General features: G+C 40.3%; 1 protein-coding gene across 6 annotated transcripts in view; it reads left to right on the top strand.

Moving 5' to 3' along the window:
* Positions 1-6,684, top strand: part of LOC107710966 (neuronal cell adhesion molecule-like) — a 94,525-nt gene that overhangs the window by 48,660 nt on the left and 39,181 nt on the right. The window contains exons 1-2 of one of the 6 annotated variants that reach the window (XM_016515864.1): positions 1-62; positions 1,419-1,473. The exons of 4 other annotated variants lie outside the window; for them this stretch is intronic. The gene's annotated coding sequence lies outside the window, so the exon portion shown is untranslated. The remainder of the gene's footprint in view (positions 63-1,418; positions 1,474-6,684) is intronic. One more of the 6 variants, XM_016515865.1, reaches the window with a different exon arrangement.

Here is a 6,684-nt window from a genome sequence, read left to right on the forward strand (position 1 = left end):
TCAAAGTCTGTCTTCGTCACTCTTGTTACCTTTGGATGAAAGCACCTGCTAAATACATGAATGTGAGTCTGTTAGAGATGTTGGGTTTATGACTTGCACTGAACTCTGGATGATTTCATGCTTTAGTGATGTTTTGAACTGGAGTTGTCCTCCTACAGTTGAGTGCAGAAGTTTGCAAGATGTTTATCATTTCAAAAAGAGAGAAATCGTAAATATTGCTCTGAGTTGTTTATCTCTTGTGTTTTTACATGCGTTAACTGAACTGATCCTGCTGAGAAGTTTCCGTCCTCTGGTTCTTCTGATGGGATGTGTGTATCGTCCTGGTTGTTCATGAGTCTGTTTGTCCTGTGAGTAGTGAAGCTTCAGGAAAATCGCACATTGTTTGTTTTTCCGGCATCTTCTGCACAACAGTGAGGGTGTGATGTTGAGATCCGTCTGTTCACTCATGCACAACTATTACAAAAGCTGCTCAAAACGGAAATGCATGCCATTAAGAACTGAGCATATGGAAACTTATGAACAGCATGATCGGTGCAAATGATTGTTTTGTTGTGTGGGAACTATTAAACGTCTCTTTATTCTCAGGCAGGACTAAAGGAAAACCTGCTGCTTTATCTCTAGTGTTTGTGTAATTCTGAAAGAGCTTTATAGAAAAGCTGTACCTGTATGTACCGTATGTGTGCCTTCATTAGAGCTAGCTCATAGACAGTGTTGAGGTAACGCATTACGGGTAACACGAGTTACGTAATCAGATTACTTTTTTCAAGTAACTAGTAATGCATGACTTTTTAATTTACAAGGAAATATCTTTTTCAGACTTTGTTTCTCATGTACTGACTGGCAGCTCTCCTGTCCTCATGTTGAGAGAATCAGGAGTGAGTGCAGAGACGCTGTGTGAACATGATGAATCCTGTAGATCTATAGACTAAATGAACATGCATTCACTCATCTCACTGCACAAAAACAGATTCAGTATTCTTCAAAATCAGTAAAAACAGTCAAATGGGAACTCAGAATATGACGCAAACCTGCAATAATTAAATATGTTAACACAAATACCCGTTATGTATTTAATTGCATTTTATTAATCAATTTCTTTGCTGCTGACCTTAGATGATCCAATTCAACCATACTACGATATTAATGAGCAAAAATGACTGCAGATAAACATAACATTTGTGTTTCGTTTTCTTATTGCTGAAGAGAGAAAAATGAGCCCACATGAGAAAAGAAGAAAGAAGAAGTTGCTTTTTAGGGAGTAACGCAATATTGTAATGCATGACTTTTAAAAGTAAGTCTCCGCAGCACTGTAGACTGACTCCTGCATCATCTCATCGTCTCTGATTCCAGCTGTATCTGCTCCAGAGGATCTGACACGTGTTTTTCTGATCTGACCTGTGTTTCTGCTCGTCTGTCAGTGGTTTGACGCTCTGCACATCTGGACGCTGACGGAACAGAAGCAGATCTTCTCTGGTGAGCATCTGCTGCTTTATTACTGTGATCATCTGAGTTCATGTGAGGTTTCTCTGTCGTATCTCTGTAGCATTGCAGACTTGTGGTTATCTGACGCTGTTTGTGTCTGATGTTTCCTGATCAGTCAGTGACTGTGAAGCTCTTCAGATCAATACATTCCAGTGCTTGCTACTTATGAGATCAGAAACATGATCACAATAAGATCCTTCAAGTCGTTTTGTTTTTAAAATGCACAGGAAGTCGTTTTAGTGCTAATGGATCAGAATGAGTCTAGATGCTTTAAATGTGTATCACTGCCATGCTGACGCAGAGAATCATGGGTAATGTAGTTTTGTCATACGAGCCTTTTGCCTCACAAACAGCAAGATTTACCACTGTTAAACTGTTCAGTCAACATTTAATCAACAACAGTTAGTTGGCACTGTGACTTTTTAATTGAGAGTCAGAAAATCAGTGTGTGTGTGTGTGTGTGTGTTTTCTTGTCAGCGAACAGAGAGGAGTGTGTGTTATGACAAATGTCATGAATAACCATGAGTCATTAGCATATAAATGAAGTCATTCATATGTCATCTGGCTTCTGATTGGCTGTGTCGTTGTTCTGGAGGGGTGGATCCTGCGATTCCTTACAGGAGCTGTGAGGTGTAGTTCAGTCTCGCTCGCTGATGATTGTAAAGATGATCTGTAGTGAACGCGAGCAGACGGTACGAGTGGATCCGTGTCATATGGTGAGGAGGTGGGAGGCTCTCTACAGGTGAGCGGCCAATCAGATTTAGCAGCAGGTCTGACATCAGCGGTCACAGATGCTCCCTGCGTCTGAATGAACACCTCCGTATCTGCTCATACTGCGAGTACAGTATGCCTACTTCATTAATCTGTATGAGAGCTTCACTGCTGCAGACTGCTTCATGTGCTACTGTTCAACACTAACCAGCAGTATGCAGTACATAGTGTAGTGCTTGAGATCATATGAGTTTTTATCTGTTTTCTGTGCACTGCTGATTATTAGAAATACGAACTGTCGGCAGATTTAAGCAAACTACACATGCTAATTAACAAGAAACCCATGTGAAAAACTAGTGTGATGAATTGTGCACTTGTAGTGTACTTCAGATCTTAAAAGTTTATTTTTAATAAACTGTACTTACAGATAATATAATATTATAAAAAAAGGTTCTTAAGTTTCTTAAAACACTTAAGTAGACTTTTAAAAAGTGCACATTGTAATAATGTCATATTGAAAGTTGTAATTTAATGCACATTTTAAATCATGTTTTATTAATACTTTGTCGTGCTTTAAAGAAGTACAGATATTTTGATGTGTTGACTAACATACTAAAGCACATGTAAAGTACTTGATTATAATTTTTGACTGCAGTGTGTTATTCGATATTAGTTAAGATATTTTAAATGCACTAAATTGCAACGTCATCATTATGTAATTATAAAATTAAAGTAATTATGAAACTCCTACTTGGAGTCAAAGCACTCTAAAGTTCAGCTAAAGTTCAGCTTTTTAAACATTTTCAGTTTCATTTAATTGCAAATAACATGCAGTTAATTGTCAGTACACACTTAAGTATATTCTTTCTGTACTTCGTGCTTATTTTTTTGGTGAGGGTGAATCTGTGGTTTCTCTGATCTCAGTGGACTGATGTGATGTAGCTGATCGTGTGTCTCTCTGAATGTGTGCGTTCAGCTCAAACACATTGTGATGGTGATCCGCAACAGTGCATTCTGGGTGACCTGACTGACTGATCTGAATAGCTGTGCTTCTGTTGACCGCTGTAAATCACAGAGCTGTGCCTCAGTACAGATGAGCGCTGCTCAAGCGTCGAGCTGCTGTCAGACACTTGAGTTTGTGTGCAAATGAAGTGATTAGTGATTAGACCACCAGATAACAAGATGGCGCCGCAGACGGCTGCCAAAGTGCTTGGCTCTTCAGTGTTTGTACTGTTTTTGTTAGTTTTTCCTGTTATTTGTTTCTCAAATACGATCAGTTTTACCAGGGATGAACTGCTAAACATTCGGCAGAACACACCGCAAAATCTTCTATTGGATTTAGATTATTCTGACGTTTTGTTGAACGTTGTAGTTGGCGGAGCAGCGGCGCTGATCAAACACTTCAGGATGCGCAGACGGGGGAAGAGAGCCGGCGCGCTCGTGAAGCTCAGACAGCGCGGATTTCGAACGCCGTTGCCTAGCATCCATCTGGCGAATCTCCGCTCTCTACCCTTTTACATCAATGAAAGGTGGGGTACAGATGTAACAGCGTTAAAGAAGATGTGCTGTCCCGATCTAGATGCGCTCTTCATTAACTGTAAACCATTCTACTCGCTGCGGGAGTTTCACTCGTTCATTCTTGTGAGCGTTTACATTCCTTCGCAAGCGCACATGAGCTCAGCTTTACAGAAACTCGTTGATCAGATCACAGAGACAGAGCAACAACACCCAGACTCTGTTTTAATAATTCTTGTGGACTTTAATAAAGCAAATCTTTCCCGTGAACTGCCAAAATACAGACAGCACGTTACATGTCCCTCCAGAGACAGCAATATATTGGACCATTGTTACACCACAATAAAGGATGCATATCACTCTGTCCCATGGGCAGCTTTGGAGCTCTCTGATCACTGCCTGGTTCATCTTATACCAACCTCCAGGCAGAAACTGAAATCAGCTAAACCTGTATTAAGGACTGTAAAAAGATGGACTAATGAAGCAGAGCAGGATTTACAAGCCAGTTTCGACCTCACTGATTGGAGTGTTTTTGAATCCGATCTGGACGAGTTCACAGAGACTGTAACATCTTATATCAGTTTCTGTGAAGACATGTGCATTCCTACCAGGACTCATCTAACTTACAACAACGACAAACCATGGTTCACTGCAAAACTCAGACAGCTCCGTCAGGCCAAAGAAGATGCTTGCAGGAATGGGGACAGAGTCTTGTGACACAGTGTGACACCAGCCTGTCTGAAATCCTGTGCTGACCAGCTGGCCCCCATCTTCACACAGATCTTCAACAGATCACTGGAGCTGTGCGAAGTCCCCTCATGCTTCAAACGCTCCACCATCATCCCTGTCCCAAAGAAACCCAAAATTACTGGACTTAATGACTACAGACCTGTGGCTCTAACGTCTGTGGCCATGAAATCATTTGAAAGACTGGTTTTGGCTTATCTGAAGGACATCACTGGACCCTTACTGAACCCCCTGCAGTTTGCTTACAGAGCAAACAGGTCTGTGGATGATGCAGTCAACATGGGACTGCACTACATCCTGCAACATCTAGACAGACCAGGGACTTATGTGAGGATCCTGTTTGTGGACTTTAGCTCAGTTTTTAACACTATCATCCCAAACCTCCTCCTGCCCAAGCTAACTCAGCTCTCCATGCCCTCCTCCATCTGTTAGTGGATCACCAGCTTCCTGACAGACAGGCAGCAGCTAGTAAAGCTGGGAAAATTGTCATCCAGCACCCGTACGATCAGCACAATGTAAACTCGCATTTGCAAGTTATAAAGTAACAATTCAGACAATTTTTCTCAGAATTGCAAGATATAAACTCGCAATTGCAAGTTGTAACATCACAAATCTGACTTTTTTCTCGAATTAGCAAGTTTATATCTCACAATTACAAGTTGCGAGTTATGTTTTGCAAGATGTAAACTTAGATTTCTGAGAAAAAAAGTCAGAATTGCACAATGTATACTCGCAATTGCAAGTTATAAAGTTGCAATTCTGACTTTTGTCTTAGAAATTAGCAAGTAATTAATTGAGACATAAACGCCGATTTCAGAATTCAGAATTGTGAGATAAAATATCACGATTCCCTTTTTATGTTTTTATTGGGCGGCGGACACAAGCTTCCACAGCAGTCAGATACAGCCAAGTGGTGAAGGAGCAGGTGTGAAGACCACATGCATTAGAGCGGCTCAGAAATGATGATCATACAGGAGACTCTATCAAACATTTCAGAGCTGCAGATTCACATGTTACCATTCCACTGAAAAATAAAATGCATCAGTTACAGATCATAATGACAAAATAACAACAGGCCTCTTTTCTTGTGATTTATTTTTTTCATGTGTCTCTGATAGAGTGAAGCTGAAATGTGTTGACCTGTTGATTGTGCTGGGGTTTTGGGGCTCTGACCCGCTCATCCGTGATTTGATTTTCTCACACTTAGAATGAGGTTTTGTTGGTAGCTCTGGGATCGGAGGGTCGTGGCTTTTGAGGGCAATGAAGGGGAAATGATTTCTATTCACCTGCAGCACTTGAATGAGGAGAAAAGAGCCACAGAATCACTCCATCTGATGGGAAATATCCTACATCTCCATCACTCACTCTTTATATATATAAACTAGCGCTCAAAAGTTTGGAATCAATAAGGTTTGTTAATGCTTTTGAAAGAAGCATATTAGAATGATTTCTGAAAGATCATGTGACACTGAAGACTGGAGTAATGATGCTGAAAATTCAGCTTTGATCACAGAAATCAATTACAGTTTAACAGATATTCACACAGAAAACAGCTGTTTGAAATTCTAATAATATTTACTGTTTTACTGTATTATTGATCAAATAAAAGCAGCTTTGGTGCGCAGAAGAGACTTTAAAAATCCTAATTATTACAATCTTTTGACCAGTAGTGTACATATGTGTACACACATTTTACACACGCATTTTGACACTTAAAAATTAGTAACACACACTCGTTTGAGTTTAGATGCATTCTATTGTCTTATAGTTGAGTTTGAGTTTCTTGCATTTAATTGCACTTCTTATAATGTCAGATTATGAAATTACATATAAAGAGGCACTTAAATTGGTAAAAAAAAATAAGTTCAGCTAATTGCATTTGATTGAACTTTGATTAATTTTCCTTTCTTGCACTTGTTTCTCACAAATCACGTAGTTTGACACTGAAGGTAAAAGCCTTACATTAAATGTCCTTTCATCGTCCCACACAATGGGGTGTCAGGTTGGTGTGTTACAGGAACAATAGAGGCCAAGCCGGACGGGTTCGTACACTTTTACTCGCCGCGGCCACAATGAGCTGTCTTTATGTGTGTGTTCAGAGGCATGTACTGTTCCCGGGACTGTGGAGTGGGAGCGAGTTCTTCACCAGAGGAGACCTTTGAGACGAGCAGGTGGAGTCTGAGAGTCTGAAGAGGCTTTTCACAAGAGCAGAGACTCAGTGAGAGCTTT

The sequence above is a fragment of the Sinocyclocheilus rhinocerous genome, unplaced genomic scaffold (assembly GCF_001515625.1).
Source record: "Sinocyclocheilus rhinocerous isolate Xijiao unplaced genomic scaffold, SAMN03320098_v1.1 scaffold3890, whole genome shotgun sequence".
Classification (NCBI taxonomy): Eukaryota; Metazoa; Chordata; class Actinopteri; order Cypriniformes; family Cyprinidae; genus Sinocyclocheilus; species Sinocyclocheilus rhinocerous.